Genomic DNA, 20,699 nt, shown 5'->3' on the forward strand with positions numbered 1-20,699 from the left:
ACCTTCTTTCTAAAGACTAAAGGTGAAGTTTTTCAAAAACTTTCTGTTTGGCTGAAGTTAATGAAGACACAGTTTCCTAAGTACCCGGTAAAAGCTTTTCAGAGTGATCGTGGTGCTGAGTTTATGTCCAAACAAATGCAGAATTTGTTTAAAAAGTTTGGTATAGTCCACAGGTTAACAAATCCTTACTCACCCAGTGAAAATGGTGTTGCAGAAAGGTGGATAGGCGTTGTAAAGGTTGTGGCTAGAAAAATGCTAAGAGATGCTAGTTTATCTGATGGATTGTGGGCTGAAGCCGTGGCAAACCAAAAACTCTGATTGAACTCAAATCAGGAATTTTCCCAAAAAACAATACATAAGGAATACTATTAACACTTCTACAAAACGATGTGCTCAATCGTTCGTTTTGTAGAAGTGTTAATAGTATTCCTTATGTATTGTTTTTTGGGAAAATTCCTGATTTGAGTTCAATCAGAGTTTTTGGAAGTGACTCATTTGTCTTAATTCCTTCTCAACAAAGACATAAAAAGGATGCTATCTGGAAGAAATTGAAATATCTTGGCCCTGCATCTGAATCAAAATGTTGGAGGTTTTGGTGTGGTGACAATCGAGTGACTGTGTCTAGAAATGTGAAGTTCCAACAATATAGTGGTTGGGAAAGGATACATTCAAATAAGGAAGTGTTTGTGCCTTTTGAAACTGCTCAAATGCACACACCTCAAGTCACACAGCCAACTACACAACAAGTTTCACAGCAGACTGCTACACAAACGAATACACAGGTGCAATCAGTGTCACAACAGACTGCACAGCAAAATATACAACCAAGCACTTCCCAAGATACACAGTTGGGAACACAAGTGAGAGTGGAGCAAGGATCTACTACTAGTCAGTTACAAGTTAGTAGTCCTGTGATTAAACAAAGTGAATCTCAAAAGAGAAAAGCTGAAGTTTATAGTTCAGAAAGTACTAGCTCTAGTAGTTCTGAGAGTGATGAAACTAATGGAGGAGATAGTACTAGGACCATTCCTAGGCGCAGTTCTAGGAAAAACAAGGGTATTCCTCCAAAGAGGTACCATTGTGAAGCTGTGAAAATACAGGAACATGACTGGTCTGAACCTCATAGTTATAAAGAGATGTTGAAAAGAGATGAAACTGAGAGAAATTTTTGGTTAAAAGCAATGCAAAGTGAATTTGATTCTTTGAAAGATTTGCAGGTCATGGTGAAGTCTGAAACACCTGACAATGTAAAGTTCTAAGTTGTCGTTGGGTTTATAGACGTAAACAAACCAAGGATGGTGGTTTTTTGTATAAGGCCAGATTAGTTGCCAGAGGCTTTGAACAGATATATGGAGAAAATTTTAATGAAATATTTAGCCCCACAGTGTCTGGGGAAGCATTAAGAATATCCCTTGCAATTGCTAGCAATAGGAATTTAAAAGTTAAACATTTTGATGTGAACACTGCATATCTTCATGCAAACTTGGAGGAGAAAGTTTATATATCTGCTATCCCAGGTTTTGAAACTGACCTTCCTGAAGGGTCTTATCTTCTTCAGAAAAGTCTTTATGGTCTCAAGCAGAGTGCGCGTAACTGGAATTTACATTTGGACAAAGTGTTAACAAAATTGGATTTTGTTGCTAACAAATTTGATCCTTGTTTGTACTCAAAAGGAAGTGGAAACACACAAATGTTTGTTGTAATATATGTGGATGATGTGTTATGCATTGGTTCTGAGGAACAAATTCAGGAAGTATTTCAGAGTTTGAACAAAGAATTGAAAATCAAAAATCTTGGAGATGTTAATAAATATCTTGGCATAAATATTGTTAGAAATGAAGGAGGTTTTGAGTTAAACCAAACTGACAAGATTTATGATTTTTTGAGAAGAACAAGAATGGAAAATGCAAACACTGTTAATACACCCATGGCACTTCAGTTTTTACAACATGTAGATGGAGAAGTGTTCGATAATAATTTCATTTATCGTTCAGTTATTGGTTCTTTATTGTATATTGCAAATAACACAAAGCCTGATATTTCTTTTGCTGTTGGTATTCTAAGTCAAAGGATTCAAAATCCCTCACATACAGACTGGGAAGGAGTGAAAAGAATTCTGAGATACTTAAAGCAAACAGCTGGAAAAGTTTTCAGAATTTGCCCAGATGATAAAGAGTCTTTAACAATACATTGTGATAGTTCTTTTGCAAATTTAAAGGAAAATAAATCTATTACTGGTTTTGTGATAAAATATGCAAATACACCAGTGTGTTGGAAGAGTAGAAGACAGAAAATTGTGGCACTAAGTACTGGAGAAGCTGAGTTCTCAGCTTTATCTGACGCTTTGACATCAGCAGAATGGTTAGAATCTTTAATTAAAAGTCTTAACATTGATTTAGAATTGCCAATGCAAGTTTTTGTTGATTCTCAAACCTGTATCGCTTTGAGTAACAGTCAAAATATGAAAACAAGGTCCAGATATATTAATGTCAGATATTCAAATGTACAACAATTTGTTAAAGACAAAAGAATTGTTCTCAATTATATTCCTTCAGTTGAAAATGTTGCTGACATTTTTACTAAACCTCTTTCTTTTGAAAAACATAATGAGTTCTGTAAGAAATTGAATTTATAAATGTGAACTAATATAATTTTGTGGAGGAGTGTTGAAAGTATTATAATGTTACAAAATTATATTGTTCATGTACCTTTAACAGGTAATATGCTTTGTCAATTTGATACAGGTGGAGCTGTGTTTGTTATATATATATTCTTTGCACTTTGCACTCTGCCTTTTCTGCTGTGTTTTTCTCTTTGAGTTTTGTTTTGTTCCTGCATTATGCTTCTGTATTAAATTAAGTTTGACCACATTACTTCAGGGCTTTTGTTTCTGCTGCAGCTTTATTTTTTTAATACTCTGCAACCTAAGGATTTTACCTTTGCTAACAACCTCTTCACATGGGGCAAAATAGCCCTGTTTTGCCACTTGGACAGAACCTGCCGAACCCCATTAGACAATGTAGAACAAGCCTCACCCACATTCCTCCCAAAGTGGAGGGGAAGCACCAGAAGGCACTTCCTCCACTACCACGGGGAGGAAAGTGTGTTTTGGGTAACTCAGATGGAGCTACCTGCACTTTCCTCCCCTTTTCCCTGTATGATGGGAGAAAGGGTGGTGGGGGCAATGTGCATTGCCACCCTTTTTATCATCTGATGGGGACAGGGAAAGGGTGCCAACATACCCTGTCCTATCCCCATCATATGAGGGGTGAAGGGAGGAGGGCAAGCAGGGCATCACAAGCCGCCCCACTCACCTTTCCTTTTGCCAGTGACTGCCAACAAAACGCCATGGCCCGAAAGGGCTGTATAAAGAGGTCCGTAGTCTGCTAATATCATCATATTTAGTGCTCTTAAAACAGATCAATAACAACAAAAAATAGCAACACTTTTATAAAGCACCTTGTAACATAACCCTATCTACACACTTAAAGGCTGGATCTACAACACCCTATATTCCAGGATCTGATCCCAGATTATTTTCTTATCCCAGATTATCTGGCGATGTAGAATCATATCATCCAGTTCAAAGCAGATAATCTGATATCAGATCCTGGGATATAGGGCGATGTAGATCCAGCCTTCGCCTAAGCAGGGAGTATGTTCTGTTGACAACAGTGGTGTTTATGTCTATGTAAACATATGCAGTTTGGGACTACTAATAGAACATTTCCTGCAAATAAATAGCAAATAGTATTTTATAGCAGAATAAACCCCAGGGGGTGAGGGGAAACTATGCAGCTGTAAAAAACCTTTTGAGAATATATAGTTCCATTAAGATACTGCAAGCATCCAGAAGATCTACACCACAGAGAAGCCCAAGACATTTGCTAAAAAGGAACAGCAAAAAAGCTCACCTTGTCTAAGGCCCTCATCACGTGGATGAGGTCCAGCTTTCAGGGCAAATCGTGGCAACAGTGGAACAGCAGCGGAGCAATCCGAGAACCCCAGCTGCCAGCTGATGCTTCTCTATCCCACATGGGGAAGCTTTACTGCTTCACCAAAGCCCCCTTGTTCCTTATGAAACACAGAGTGGCCACCATGTTCACCTATGGAGCCCCACTGGACATTGCCATACCTTGTTTGATGGGTGGTGTGAGACCCCATGGATGAACTGCGGCACAACCATCCTAGGATGGCTTCAATTGCCCCTGTGTGATGAGACTGAAAATTAAAGTACATGTTCATGTGCAAGTGCCATCAAATCACCTATTAACTTATGGCAACCTCACAAATTTCATAGGGTTTTCTTAGATAAGTTGGTGTTGCAAGTTCCTTTCTTGGGAATATTTCCTACAGCAGCTGGTATTCATACAAGTATCCAAAGCTAGCAATGATATATTGGTACCCAGTGTTGTATACTTCACACACATACACATCCTCTTCTCTTGCAAGAATATGATAATACAAATTTAATAACAGAAGTGCTGTTCTTTTTTGACACCCCAAATCTTCTGTCTGAAGACTAGGGCAGACCCTGCTTCCACAATGCATAAGCCAAAAATATCAAGAATCTCCATTTATAATTCTAAATAGAAAGAGAAAAAGATTGATTTCAGCAGGACGTTAGGCTGTGCAGAGGTTGTACATTTTCCTTGACACTGGGAAGAAAACAACTGTACAGGGGCTATAAAGTATAGTGTCTTTGACAGGTTTCAAAGGGTAGAAGTATTGCTTGGCAAATCACACAAAGCTAATCTGAAAACTGGCCAGGCTTTAGAAGTCTCCAGAAATGTGTAGTTTCAGTCAGCAAACCAAGGTTCTTTTTTCTTACTCCTATTTTTTATTATTTCCAGTTTCAAGTATAAATTAAACAGAACCACTTAAAAATATAAAATGAAAGAAGGCATGATTCAATCTTTTAAATGGCTGTTAACATCAAAATCTTTGGGATGTCTGCATAGATTTTGTAACATTGGATGTATCTACGCTGTAGAATGAATGCAATTTGCTATCAACTTAGCTGCCATGATTAGTTACCCAGAATATATTTTACTTTCTCCAAGTGATTAGCTTCAAACCCTTCATATAAAAGTGTAATTTTTTAAACTGAAAGATGTCATAACAAAGTCTGTCTTTACTATATTTCTGAAGTACTGCTTTCTTTGCCACTAGGTGGATGATTTAGTAAGCTTGTTATTTCTTTATAATGACTGATTGATAGTTATATTAATAAATGAGACCCTATTCATTATTAAAATTACAGTTCATATTATCCATGAAGGTTGAAAATGACCAAGTTGCAATAACCTTTTAAAGCATAGTTAATGATTTATTGTTATGAAATTCCAAAAGCCTGTTTGTAGCAGGATGTTGTCAGGTCCCAAGATAAAGAATAGCATTATTTTCTCACTGTATGTTATTACTGGAAGATAAGTGCAACCAAGGCTCTTTTTAAAAAGATTTGTAGTGCTTTCAACTTTTGCCAATGGATACTCTTGTGATTCATTTGACTTCTCAGAAATGCCCTAGTAACTGGAAACTTACTTGCTCAAAACTTATTTATTGAACGCATGCATGATCTTAAATATTGGACAAAAATCAATATAATAACTGTTTTCATAAGATGAAGGACATGAAGAGAAATCTATATGAAGAGAACATGCATGGCAAACATTCATGAAGTGAGACATATGTTCATCATTTGAATTATTATTGCAATATTTTGTGCCTGACTTTGAGAAACTACTTGGTAATCATATCAGATTCAGAAGGATTCAGGAGGGATATCAAAATCTTGTTTACCAGTAATATAGCTGTGTGGTTTTAATTTATACTTAATTTATACAGTGATGATTTTAATTATATTAGTTTCATACTCAATTTTAAACATACTGTATTAAGTCATTCCTACAATGTCTCTCCATGCTTTTAATTATCTTTTGTTCCATCCCATCATGGCTTGTTTATGCTTCCCAATATGTATGTGCACACCTTTTTATATGTGTTTAAAATGTATATAACTATTGCATTGTCTTGGTTTTTTTTTACTGTAATAAAGGCATACTGAACTGAAATGATATCAGATTCAGTGTATGGCAAAGATGAGATATATCTGCCAAAGTGAAACAGACAACAACCAGCATTCCATAGCATTGAACCATGGCAGGTAAAGTGGTAACAAACTGCATTAATTCTACAGTGTAGATGCACTCATAGTGAAGAGATGCACTCTTAACTATGATAATATAGAGGCCATCTATACTGCAGAATTATAGCAATTTGATACAAATAGATAGATAGTAGGCTTGTGCACGGATTCAGTTTGGTTGGCTCTCTTCGGCCAATTTGGCTTGTTCAGCTTGTTCAGATGGCCGTAATGGCAAGGGCTCAGCTGCCATTTTTTTTCCACCCAAACTGGCCCAAGTGGTTGCCAAGCGCAGCTTCCTCCCTTCTATTTGGGAGTATACCCATTGCTGAAACCAAGACTCCCCTGAAGGCAAGAAAGGAAAGGGTCCAAGGAAGGATGCTTCCTTAATCCCATTGCTGAAACACAGACTCCCTTGAAGGCAAGAAAGAGAAGGGTCCCAGGAAGGGTGCTTCCTTAACTCCATTCCTCAAACTCAGGCTCCCTTGAAAGGAAGGAAAAAAAGGATCCAAGGAACAGAAAGGGGAGCCTTGTAAGTTCCCCACTGATGCCAATTGGCCAGATCTTCTCAGATCATTTGGTTTCCTAGCCGAAAACAGATATTTCCATTTGCCGAATTTTTTGGGGGGGGGCTCCCAAAAACAGATCTGGGTCCCCAACAAAATTTGGATTCTAAAAACAGATTGTCCTTCAGCCGAAATACACAAACATAATAGATAGATAGATGAATCTGTCTGTTGATTAGTCCACTGACCATATCAACAATAAAAGACAAAAGACAAAAAAATACACAGACAAATAGATACTAATCACCATCCTAAAACTCCTGTAATAGTTAACTAAAATAAATTAAAACACAATAAAACTTGATTAAATAATACGTTCGGTAAAATGGGATTAAATTACAAATAGAATACTGACACCACAGCTGTCTGACAGAAAAGAGTAAATATCTCACAAAACTTCAGCTCCAGAATTTCATAGCATTGAGCCACGGTAGCCAAAGTGGTGTCAAACAGCTATAATTTGCATTGTGGATATAGCCATAGTCAAGATTAAGACCTTTTACGACAGACCCAGTGACTCAGTGAAGACAGAAAGTAGACCTGTATAATTTTACAGTGGAGGAATCTAAAATTCTAAAAAAGGAAGCTAGTATGGGAGGGTTTAGTTAGGTTGTTCAGAGTACATTGAGATCTTATGCATGTCTCAGTAAATCCCAGGGCATTGAATAGGTCATATTTCCCAGTTGCCTCAAATTATTGTTGGAATATTGGGACTATAGGTTTCGGGAACAAATTATTTGTGAAATGAGGACCTAAAGCCTAACAAATCATAGTGTATGCTTGTTGTTGTATGCCTTCTGGTTGTTTTTGACCTTTGGTAACTCTAAGGTTAACCTATCACAGCATTTTCTTGACACAATTTGTTCAGAAGTGGTTGACATAATGTGACACATAAGTCACACAGTGGGCTTCATGGCCAAGTGGGGATTTAAACCCTGGTCCTCAGAGTGAAAGTCCAATGATTAAACTATCACACCACACATTCGGATTGATTGATTGATTTCAAAACTATACAGATTTTTAAACTATACCATCTGTCACTGGCATTACAACCTCCATCATGGGTTTTTTTTTTTTTTGCTCACTGAAGAATGCTATTTTTCATAAATAAAGGTTTAATTGAGCATACAAATGACTTGCTTTAATTCAGTACCATTATTTCTTTGGCCAAGGAATAAATTGTCAGGAGTGGATATTTTTGTTCCTTGTCACTCTATGTGGGATGAATTGCCTCAACTGTCAATGCCATCATCATTATCATAATTCCAGAGAGACTTTTATAAATCCATTTCCCACTGGGGTGGTTTTTAATGCATGGATGGCATTTCAGAGATAGCATGAGCCATGTTGAGGCTACGCACTAAAATGCAGGAGGTAAATCTGTTTTATAAATAAATAAAGGAATAGGATGGAAATTAAGGCACCATAGCATTTTCTGAGATTGGTTGTACTGTTTTTAATCATTACTCTCCCTGAAGGACCCTTTCTCCTTTCAAAGATGGGAATAACATGTTTAGTTACAGCTTGGAAACACTACTGGTGTAAGGCAGTTGAGTATATGCTGCTGTTTTTTTTTAAAAGATTATTTATTTACTACATTCTGGCTCTCCTACACACATGGTTTGTGCCCCTCTAGATGACTGATGAAACCCTGGGATTTATAGTCTGGTGAGGCACTTGAGCACTTTGGCCAAGAATCCTATATGTCCCTCCCAGGATGTCCCAATCCCAGAGCTCCAGAGCATAGAAGGAAGGCAGCCAAAATGGAATCATGGCATTGTGACTGTATAGTGCGAAAGGATCCTGGCTGTGTGAACAACGTATTTTTATCACTTTTCTTTCCAAGTTCCAATTGATATAATTAATCCAAGGAAGAGAATTCCTTTTAAAAGTAACTTTACAAGTTCTTGGTTAAGAGATTTATAAATCCAGCACTAAAAACCTCATCAGATGGCTGTCAGAGGCACTGTGCTTCATAGAGGGATGTGGGGATCCCGGCGCCTCACGCCCCGCACAAGGGCGATCAGATGGGGGAAGTGTGAGTGCACATTACTTATTATTTATTTATTTACAGTATTTATATTCCGCCCTTCTCACCCCGAAGGGGACTCAGGGCGGATCACATTACACATATAAGGCAAACATTCAATGCCTCAACATAGAACAAAGACAAACAAACACGGGGCTCTGAGCTGGCCTCGAACTCATGACCTCTTGGTCAGAGTGATTTGTTGCACTGGCTGCAGCTGGTTGCTCAACAGCCTGCGCCACAGCCTGGGCAGCTTCCCCCCATGCATGTCTGCAGCTTCCCCCCATGCATTGCAATGGCAACACAGGAGTCTTTCCGTGTTGCTCTGGCAGCCGGATGCGCACACTCCTTCACCCATGGAGCTGCACCGGCGTCATGTGATGGGAGCCAGCTGGCTCAGTAGGTGACTGGGGATAAACTGGCGCATGACGCTAAATTTAGCCCCATGTGAAAAGGTTGTATGAATAGCCAGTGTATTGCTTTGCTATGTTTCTATGTGTGTGCCTTTACATTGCCTGTCAACTTATGGCAACCCCATGCATTTAATATCAAACCCCAAAGTATCATGGGACATACTGCTCCTCTCTTCTCACAACATCGAGCAGCAGCTGTTGGTTGCTAAGGGGGAAAATTCATTTGCCATTTGTTTTTGGGGTTTTTTTTGGGGGGGGGGGGTAAATGGACTTTGTTGCCATCAGCCAGACCACTGCTATCTCTAAATAGGCTAACAAGCTGCCATTTGGACAGCTCATCCTTAGGAATCCATTTCAGCCTCAATGAGTTTCTAGGTGAGCTATAAATATTTTGAAAATGAGTTTGGAAGTGATGAAATAAACCTGTCTAGGAGATGCCAGGAGCTTCTCTCTCATTTCCCCCCATTCTTGGACCTTTAGCCAGAGAAAAGAAAGCTTATCTTTCCACTAATGTGAAAACAGGCACTTTGATAGGTCAAAACCTCCTGCAGCACAAATCAGTGATTAATAATCTTCTGGAAGCTGAAAAGTTGGAAAAATACAAAGGTCAGTGGCAGGATGTCCAAAGACACAATTCATCTGACAGCGAAGCCCTTGAAGCGAATGCCATGCCATTTAAACAGAAAGAAAGAAAAATGCATTTTCTTCCACCTTCTCTTTCTCTTACCATTTTACTTTAAAAAACAAACAAACAACCGAAACACCTAGGGCACATTTTATCTGGATGTATCACTGTATCCTTGATCAGATATCTGCCCTGGGAGTCTGAAAGAAACAAAGAAAAAAGGTTGAACACTAACATCCAGTCATTTCTAAAGGCTTTCTCTGTGATGTCACATTACTTGGCACCTGGGTATGGAGATTATTTGCTTATGTAACTGATCAAGGGCAGACAGTTCAAACAGATGCTGACAGGTAAACCTTCCAGTTCTCTTGTGAATTGAATGGAAAGTCCCAAAGATTCATGGCAGAAAATGAAGATACAAACTGAATAGCAATTCCTCAGCTTTTCAGTTCACAGTATTCACCCAGGTGTTATGCTTTGGGCACAATTCTGAGATGTGTTAATCCTGGGTGCCAGTTCAGTGTAAGGTAACTGCCCCTATGGGCAAGGATAATGGAAGTTGGATTGTTGTGTGTGTTTCCAGGCTGTATGGTCATGTTCCAGTAGCATTCTCTCCTGACATTTTGCCTACATTTATGGCAGGCATCCTCAGAGGTTGTGAGATATCTCACAACCTCTGAGGATGCCTTCCATAGATGTGGGTGAAACGTCAGGAAAGAATGCTTCTGAAACATAGCCATACATCCTGGAAAACACACAACCCAGTGATTCCATCCATGAAAGCCTTTGACAACATCATGGAAGTTGGTCACATAAACAAAGAGTTTTCATTAACTGCTAGCATGTCTGCTGTGATTATAGAGGCGGTCTTGTTGTTATGTACTTTCAGGTCTGATTTGTGTTAGCCCTCTCAAAGGATTTTCTTGGCAAGATTTACTCAGAAAAGCAAATGCAACTGATGGCATCTAGCACCAGAAAGAGAAAGCTAGCTTTCAAGCAAAGTCCTTTAAAAGAGATGAGGCAGAAGCGATCTTATGGAATAGGATGGGGACAAGTGAGCAGCCCCACAAATTGTGGCAAAGTGGAGCTATGTTTGCCACTTTGACTCTGAGGACAGAAAAGAAGAATAAAATGAATAAAATAATAACTAATTTCATCTCAAGACTGTGGAGTGAGTATTATAAAGAATGTGGCGATAATTCTTGTTAGCTACAATTTTTCTATATAAAAGAGGACAATGTTTCATGTTCCACCTTTCATATAGACACTTTATTGCAGTCTAGGAATAGAAAAGAGAATTCCTTATTTCCTTTCTTTTTTGGAGTCACTCTGTAATTTCTATTTGTGATTCAGAATCTGCTGTTATAACAAACCCATTAGTGCAGGATTTCCTTTTAACAGCCCAGGTGGGGTACCATACCAGGATGAAACTTGGATGTGTAGAAGCTAGAGACAGAAGCCAATTGAAACTCTGTCTCCTGACTGGCTCAGCCAAGCAGCTGTCGCCACATGCCCTTTCCGGTTAATTCACCACATCATGCTGCTTCTTTTACAAACCCTCACAAAAATGACAGACTTTAAAAAGTGAGGAAGGGGTAAGTTATGGTGTGCAAAGTCAAGTGTGTCCGCCAACTTAGTCACCTTTTCCTTGCATCTGTCTTTCAAACATCCAGCCAAATAATCCCTCCAGTTTTCTCAGATTTCTGAATATTCTTTTGTCTTTCTGTCGACCACTCACATTAAAACACCTATTATCCTTTCCTTCACACTTGCACTGCATCACAAAACATTATACCCTACCTTAATTCAGATACTGTAGACAATAATATGTTTAATACAGACAGAAGAACATCACAGCCTCCATGAGTGGTTTCAGTATCCTAAATTTGATGGGAATAATAATTTTGATGTTGCTATTGTTAAACAATTGGGAGACTAAATGTTTTGAGGATCTGCTGCAATAACCCTATGCTATTTCTGTCCAGCCCTGAAATAAACAAGTGTGAAGGTCTGAGTCATAGGCCTGAGAGAGGGGAAATGAGAAGAAACCTAGTTAAAATCAAGAATTATATCAAAGCCAGGAAAAGCTTGTTGCTCAGGCAATATCTCAGACCAAACAGGAAATCTTTTATAGTCTAGGAGGGCCTGTTGGTCAGCTTTAGTTGAGGTGAATATGCCGGTTTTACTTTTCCAGACATTCATTTAAAAAAACCCCAACACCCCATGTTCTTGACATTTATAAATCAACTAGCTTGCGGACCCGGCGGTGCCCGGGTATCTTGAGAAACTTGTGTGGCAAGTTTGGTCCAGATCCGAAGTCAGCTGGGTTCAGAGCTGTCTGGATAAGGGTGAACTACAACTCCCAGAGCCAAAGGACAATCACCCAGAAACCCTGCCTGTATGCTCAGTTGGGCATGATGGGGCAGTGTGCCAAGTTTGGTCCAGATCCAAAGTCGGGTGGGTTCAGTGGTGTCTGATTAAGGGTGAACTACAACTCCCAGAGCCAAAGGACAATCACCCTGAAACCATGCCTGTATGCTGAGTTGGGCATGATGAGGCAATGTGCCAAGTTTGGTCCAGATCCAAAGTTGGCTGGGTTCAGTGCTGTCTGTATAAGGGTGAGCTACAACTCCCAGAGCCAAAGGACAATCACCCAGAAACCCTGCCTGTATGCTCAGTTGGGCATGATGAGGCAGTGTGCCAAGTTTGGTTCAGATCCGAAGTCAGCTGAGTTCAGTACTGTCTGTATAAGGGTGAACTACAACTCCCAGAGGCAAAGGACAATCACCCTGAAACCCTGCCTGTATGCTCAGTTGGGCATGATGAGGCAGTGTGCCAAGTTTGGTCCAGATCCGAAGTCAGCTGAGTTCAGTACTGTCTGTATAAGGGTGAACTACAACTCCCAGAGGCAAAAGACAATCACCCTGAAACCCTGCCTGTATGCTCAGTTGGGCATGATGAGGCAGTGTGCCAAGTTTAGTCCAGATCCGAAGTCGGGTGGGTTTAATGCTGTCTGTATAAGGGTATACTACAACTCCCAGAGCAAGAAGTGAGTGAAGCTACTTGGTTCATCCTCCCCTAATCTGCCCCAGGATGGAAAGGGGTTCATGGTGGTTCTGTGTACCAAGTTTGGTCAAGTTCCGTCACTGGCGGGCTTTGGAGTGGCTTGTGGGAATTGTAGCAATTGAAAGTACTACAAATCCCATCACCCATGGTCCATCATCCCGCAAATGGCACCAGGACGTAAAGTGCATCATGGGGGTTAAGCGTGTCAAGTTTGGGCCAGGTCCGTCGTTCCTGGTGGTCACAGTGGCCTGTGATAGTGGCGGCCAATCAGAAAGCTGGCACATACTCGCATACATACCCATATACATACCCGCATACAAACATTGACTTTTATTATATACTAGCTTGGGGACCCGGCGGTGCCCGGGTTATTCGTAGATGGCATAGAATTGTTTTGGATATTTTGAATGGGCCCATTTGTGCAGATCTGTGGCTGATGGGGTTTTCAGTGGGAGGCAATTTGGGTGAAGGTACTGCAGATCCCATAATCCTTTGTCTATCTCACAAACTGCTGCAGGGTGTAAAGTGTGACATCTGGGATATGTGTGCTGAGTTTGGTTCAGTTGTGTCGTTTGTGGCAGTTGCAGTGATCTCAGGAAGTGAGTGAAGGTATTGTAAATCCCATTATCCATGGTCCGTTGTCCCCAAACCACATCAGGATGTAAAGTGGGTGAAAGGGAGTATGTGTAGCAAGTTTTGTCTTTATCAGTCATTGTTGTGGGTTGCTGTGGTCTCAGGAAGTGAGCGAAGGTACTGTAAATCCCATCATCCTTGGTCTGTTGACCCTCAAACTGCAGGAGGGTCATGTGGGGCCTATGTGCCAAGTATGGTTATGATGCCTCATTGGATAGAGTAACAATGGACAGCGGAAGGGAAAGCATTTGAAAGTACTGCAGATCCCATCATCCATGGTCCATCCTCCCCCACACCACACCAGGGTGTAAAGTGGGGCACATAGCATCTGTGTGCCAAAATTGGTGTAGTTGTTTCATTCATGCGCGTCTCAATGGTCTGTGGGAAGTGAATCAAGGGAAGGTACTGTAAATCCCATAATCCTTGGTCCATCCCCCTCCAATTGGCACCAGGATGTAAAGGGGGTCACGGGGGCTCTGTGTGCCAAATGTGGTCCAGATCCATCACAGGTGGGGACCACAGTGGTCTGTGGGAGCTGAAGCATTTGAAACTACTGCAAATCCCATCATCCATTGTCCAGCCTGCACCAAATGGCACCAGGAGATAGAATGGGTCATGGGGGTTATGTGTGGTTTGGTCCTAATCCGTCATTAGTTAGAGTAACAGTGGTCTGTCAGAGACAAAGTGTTTGAAAGTACTGCAAATCCCATAATTCTTGGTCCATCCTCCCCCAAACTGCTGCAGCATGTGAAGTGTGTCATTTGGGATATGTGTGCCAGGTTTGGGTCTGTTCTGTGATTTGTGGCAGTTGCAGTGGACTCTAGAAGTGGGTGAAGGTACTGGAAGTTCCATAATTCTTGGTCTGTCCTTCCCCAAACTGCCCCAGGACATAAAGGGAGTCATGGAAGTTCTGTGTGCGAAGTTTTGTCCAGTTACGTGACTGGTGGGCATCGCAGTGGTCTGTGGAAGGCAAAGCAATTGAAAGTACTGCAAATCCCATCCTCCATGGCCCATCATCCCCCAAACGGCACCAGGACACAAAATGGGCCATAGGGGTTATGTGTGCCAAGTTTGGGCCAGGTCCGTCATTCCTGGCGGTCACAGTTGTCTGTGAAAGTGGGAGCCAATCAGAACGCTGCCACATACTCACAAACAAACATTGACTTTTATTATATACTAGCTTGAAGGCCCGGCGTTGCCCGGGTGATTTGAGAAAGGCATTGTTTGCCTGTGTTCCAAGTGTAGGCTATATCCAATGTCAGGTGGGTTCAGTGGGAGCGGGTGAGCTCCAACTCCTATATGGAAGTCCCATCGTCCAGTGTCCATCCCTGTCCAAACACATCCAGTATGTAGAGTAGGTCATGGGGGCTCCATGTACCATGTTTGGTCTTGATCAGGCATTTGTGTGGGTCGCGGTGCTCTCAGGAAGTGAGTGAAGGTATTGGAAGTCCCATCGTCCATGGTCCATCGTCCTCCAAACTGCACCTGGGTGTAGAGTGAGTCCTGGGTGTTGTCTGTGTCAAGTTTGGTCTTGATGAGACATTGATGGGGGTGACAGTGGTCTCGGGAAGTGAGTGAACATACTGCAAGTCCCATCATCCAAGGTCCAAGCTCTTTCAAACCTCACCAAGATGTAGAGCGGGCCATGGTGGCTGTATGTGCCAAGTTTGGTCTTGATCAGTCATTGGTGGGGGTCACAGTAGTCCCAGGAAGTGAGTGAAGATAGTGCAAGTCCCATCATCCACGGTCCCTCCTCCCCAAACTGCACCAGGATGTAAAGTGGGCTATCCTGCACGTGTGTGTCAAGTTTGATACAGTTTTGTCATTGATGGACATCACAGTGGTTTGTGGGAGGTGAATTGGATGAAGGTACTGCAAATCCCATAATCCTTGGTCCATCCTCTGTCATACTGCTGCAGCATGTGAAGTGTGTCATTTGGGATATGTGTGCCTGGTTTGGTTCAGTTGTGTGATTTGTGGCAGTTGCTGTGATGTGTAGAAGTGAGGGAAGGTACTGCAAATTCCATCATCCTTGGTCCATCCTGCCCTAATATACATCAGGACGTAAAGGGGGCCAGAGGGGTTCTGTGTGCGAAGTTTGGTCCATTTCCATCATTGGTGGGCATTGCAGTAGTGTGTGGGAGTGAAAGTGTTTGAAAGTAGTGCAAATCCCATCCTCCATGGCCCATCATCCCCCAAACGGCACCAGGACAGAAAATGGGTCATAGGGGTTATGTGTGCCAAGTTTGGGCCACGTCAGTGATTCCTGGCAGTCACAGTGGCCTGTGAAAGTGGCGGCCAATCAGAAAGCTGCCACATACTCGCAAACAAACATTGACTTTTATTATATATATAGATATAGATATATAGATGTGTGAATTTTGCAAATTCTTATAATAATGAACCAAATGAAATCATCAATATAAACACAAATATATCTTTACATTTGACTATTTTGTCTAGTTCCTACATAGTTGTCCTTCAAAATCCTAGTCTTTTGATTTCTTGATTACTTTATTTATTTTAATTAATGGCTGAGCCAAAGTATGGAAAACTTTGAACTATTTCAATATCCTCATTGCCTACTTGCAAGTTAGCCGATCATTTGCGGTCATTATTTTTGTTTGTTTAATGTTCAGTTGTAAATCTGACTTTGTACTTTTTTCCTTGACTTTCCTTAATAGTCATCCCAACTAGTATGGAGTCATCTCTACATCTTAAATAGGTGATGTTCCTGCCTCCAAACACTTTTGATCAGTTCAGGGCAAGATGACTTGTTTCAGAATCAGATCAACACAATGTGAATCACTACTTCATCATAAAAGCCAGGCGAAGTGTGGGAGCAGTGGGATGAATCTGTCAGCCCGTGCGCAGATTCCCACCACCTTGTGGAGAGGCCCCATTGCTGGCTCCATTGGAACCATCACAACATGTGAAGTAGGAGCCACGGTGGCGCAATGGGTTAAACCCTTGTGCTGGCTGGACTGCTGACCTGAAGGTTGCTGGGTCTCATCCGTGAGATGGGGTGAGCTCCCATATGTCAGCTCTAGCTTGTGGGGACATGAGAGAAGCCTCCCAGCAGGATGGTAACACATCCGGGCATCCCCTGGGTAACGTCTCTGTAGATGGCTGATTCTCTCACACCAGAAGTGACTTGCAGTATGTTCTTAACTCGCTTCTGACACGATTAAAAAAACATGAGAAGCCTCCCATGTTGGGGGGAGGGGAAGCGTCCAGCAATAGTTTCACCCTGACTGTGGGCGGGGCCTCCTCCAGAACTCACACAACGTTTTGTGATGTCTGGCATGGGGTGCCATCCTCTAGATAGGGTGAAAGCATCCTAGGACACTGAATTCATCCTGTTTGATGAGGTCCTTTATCTGATCTAAGTGCAGATTGAGCCAATCTGCTCTAATAATCAGAAAAAATGCAGGCACAGACATAATTTCAGGTGTTCTTTCCCTCCAAGGAAATTGACCATGAGAAGAATGTTAGGGATAATTTTCCGATTAGGGAAATAAAGGAAACACCTCAGGCAAATGGATTGGAGTACAACAAACATATTTATATTACCATATATGTTTAAGATACTGGGTGGCATTTTCTGCCATAGGTGAAATAAAACTTGGTCCGCTTTAGGTATGAAACACTCTGACTTTGTGGAGTGTGCTTGGCCCTGATTCTATTCATAATGCCCCACTAGTAGGAAAAAAGGGAAGAGTGGAGCAATACAGTAATAAATCCTTAAATAAATGACCAGCTAGGGAGATGAAAGTGTAGTAGGGGATGCTGAAAGCAGGGATCATAATCAATTATCTATCTTGGATACTGCAATATGGAAGTAGCAGCAATGGGAAATCCAGCTGCAGAATTTGCTATGAGATTAGTGTCCTCCTAAAGACATACTGATTGTGACACTTTGAAACATCATTACATTAAAGTGATCATAAACCAAAGTATGATATCCCTGGAGCTGGGAAACCTCAGTGCTGTAGTGCAGCATCTGTCTGCTCTCCCTGATTCATCCAGACAGTTCTGTTATCTCTTGTAGCCTTGGGGCCTGGGAATTGGATGAGGAATCCTGTTTTAGCCACAAGTGGCTGCAATGTAAACACCAAACGTAAGAGAAGCTCAGTTGCTTGTTAAACTCTCCTTGGTTCTTTATTTCATTCAAAATCTGTCTTGCTTTCTGCCTTTCTCATACAGAGACACATGCAGAGCTTTCCCACAAATGTGAATATGATATCAAATGTCTGTTGCATCTGTCACACATGGCCAAAGATTTGAGAATGACTACCCGTTCAGCTTATCTTTTGTGCAAGGCAAAAAGCACAATGAACTCTTTCAGGCATGCCAGTGAGCAGAGAGTCAGTATGATATGGCATTTTTAAGTGTTGGACTATGACACTGAGAGACCTGAGTTTGAATCACAGCTCATACATGGAAACCCACTCAGTGAAAATGGGCAAATAACACCATCAGCCTTAAAGTAAGGCAGCCTCAAACTTTTTCTGAATAATTCTTTCCAAGAAAACGGAGTTCACATGAAGGCACATAACAGCAATGTTGGGGAAAGGGAATTTTCTTCTTCCAAGGGTACAAAAAGGTGGTTATGGGGAAGCGGGGGTTCATTGGGAATATGGTCTTGCTATCTGAAGGTGCAAAAAAAAAAAAGAGATAGGAAAAGAATTATTTTTTTAAGGGAAGGAACCATAGTGGCGTGATGGGTTAAACCCTTATGCTGGCTGGACTGCATAAGGTTGGGTTGCTGACCTGAAGGTTGCCGGTTCGAATCCACGAGACAGGGTGAGCTCCAGTCCGCCAGTTCTAGCTTGCGGGGACATGAGAGAAGCCTCCCAGCAGGATGGTAAAACATTTGCGTGTCCCTGGGCAACGTCTCTTAAGATGGGCAATTCTCTCACACCAGAAGCAACTTACAGTATGTTCTCAAGTCGCTTCTGACACGATTAAAATAAATGAATAAATAAATAGAAATTTTTAAAAGAATAAATGAATTGTCCTGAACAGGGGGTAATCTATACTGCAATGTGCTGCTACAGCTTACACTTGTTTAGAAGTACTAGATGGGGAATATTTCTGTTGTAAAATTTGTGCCACTTCAATTCCATATCAACAATCCTTTGATAAGCTGTATATTATTTACAAAAATTATAACCCCCTTGCATCTTCAGGTCTCACACCCACATTCACTTCCTGTAACCGATTCCAGAGCACATTGCCTACACATAATGCTTTCTCCACATAGTGCTGACCTTTGAAAAGCCTATTTTTAGGATATATTACTATATAATTCCTGCGTTGCTAGCTGCAAGAGATCACCATTAGTTTAATAAGGAGAAAATATATGCCATTTTCATTCACACTATTTGGATAAAAAATTATTGTCAAGTAACCCATCTGTTTTGATGCATTCAGATTATTTATTTTCTCAGTGATTCTCCAAAATCTCTTCCTTCTTTCAGTAACCATAGGCAAGCATATCTTTCTTAGTCATGCACTACATAATACTTTTGTTTTTCCACTTTCTATCTTTTGCATCTCATTTGTGGTTTTTAAAACCATGCCCCCCTGCAACATATTAATTTCCACCAGTTTAAAAGAAACAAGAGCCGCTGCCCAAATTGTTGCACTATGATCTTAACATACTTAGCAGCTCAACTAAAAGACATAAGAGGTGTTATCTGGAGTTCATCAAGCTCAAGTTCCATTAACAAAAATAAACTAGTGACTTATTTCGAAATCGTGAGGTGGTCTGTTTGTTCTTCTTTGTTCAACTTTTGAAATGGCCTACACCACTGTATATTTCAAACAGCTCATTTGGAGAACATTTTGAGAGTCAGCATACAACACTGAACTGAAAGATTCCAACATGGGTAGAGACAATGGAAATAATTTGGGACCACATAACATTTTGACAACTCCTATAGGGAATTTTCTAACTTCATCCTTTCAATAAATTGGGGACAATATTTGCCCTTTGGATATTTTTTCCTAAATTTCCCATAGTCCCTGACTGTTAGTTATTCTGGCTAGGATGAGCGGGGAGTTGAAGTCCAAAACTAAAGGACCAATATTTCCTCACCCCTACCTTTGAGATATTCATTAGGAATTAATCTGAATTTTTTTAAAAAACAAACAAACAGTTGTTTCAGAGGAGAGCAAAAGTAATATTGTTTGTTGTAAAGTGTACCCCACATGTTAGGCAGGTTTTTCTGTGGAGTTACCAAGAGACATGACATCTGTTTATTAGAGTTTAACAGTAGGACAATAAACATATGCTCCACATTCATTATAGATAATGAATTATCATGGATGTTGTTTATTCATTCAGTCACTTCCAACTCTTCCTGACCTCATGGAGCAGCCCACGCCAGAGCTCCTTGTCGGTGTGGCCACCCCCAGCTCCCTCAAGGTGAAGGATACCATCCATCCATCTTGCCTTTGGTCTTCCTTTTTCCTTCCATTTTCCCCAGCATCACTATCTTCTCCAAGCTTTCCTGTCTTCTCATTGTGTGGCCTAAGTACTTCATCTTCATCTTCATCCATGATTTGATACCACATTTTGAAGTGAACTTGCAAATTACAGCTGAAGACAATCCTGGTTAGTGGTAATCACAATAAGATCTGATGTGACCTTAACCATGTTGTAGACAATACTAGTGTATTACAAAGGAATCTAGGAAGAAAGTCAGGAAAGAACTGATTGTCAGGATTTTAACCTCTTTCTAAACTGTGATCTCTAGATTTAGAAATGCAACCCCTGAATGAAACCGATGGTGAGATAGAGAAAGTAGGCTGGAATCAAATGCAATGAACTTCTAGAGGACTTCTGGAGAGTTCATTGCTCTTTCCTATCCCAGTAAATGATGGATTGCTATTAAATGTTTATTACTAGTGTAGGAGGTCCACTTCCTTGCAAATGTCCTACAATGGAAAGCCAAAACCTTTGCTATGGTTACAAAAGCAAGGCAAGAAACAAAGTTGAGGCAAATATATCCTTTATTTCCAGTAAATTGTTTTTATTTATCTGATTAAAGAATCTTTGTACTTGATAGCAGATTCCAGTTAGCAAAGAGTACCAGAGATGGAAGGAAGTGAAACCTCATGGTCTGCTCTGCTTGAATGGAGTAATTAGAGTGAGTACCAGAGCAGACCTATAATCCTCCATAATGTAAATCTGAGGCCCCTTCTACACTGCCCT

The sequence above is a fragment of the Anolis carolinensis genome, chromosome 1, assembly GCF_035594765.1.
Source record: "Anolis carolinensis isolate JA03-04 chromosome 1, rAnoCar3.1.pri, whole genome shotgun sequence".
In the NCBI taxonomy this organism is placed as follows: Eukaryota; Metazoa; Chordata; class Lepidosauria; order Squamata; family Dactyloidae; genus Anolis; species Anolis carolinensis.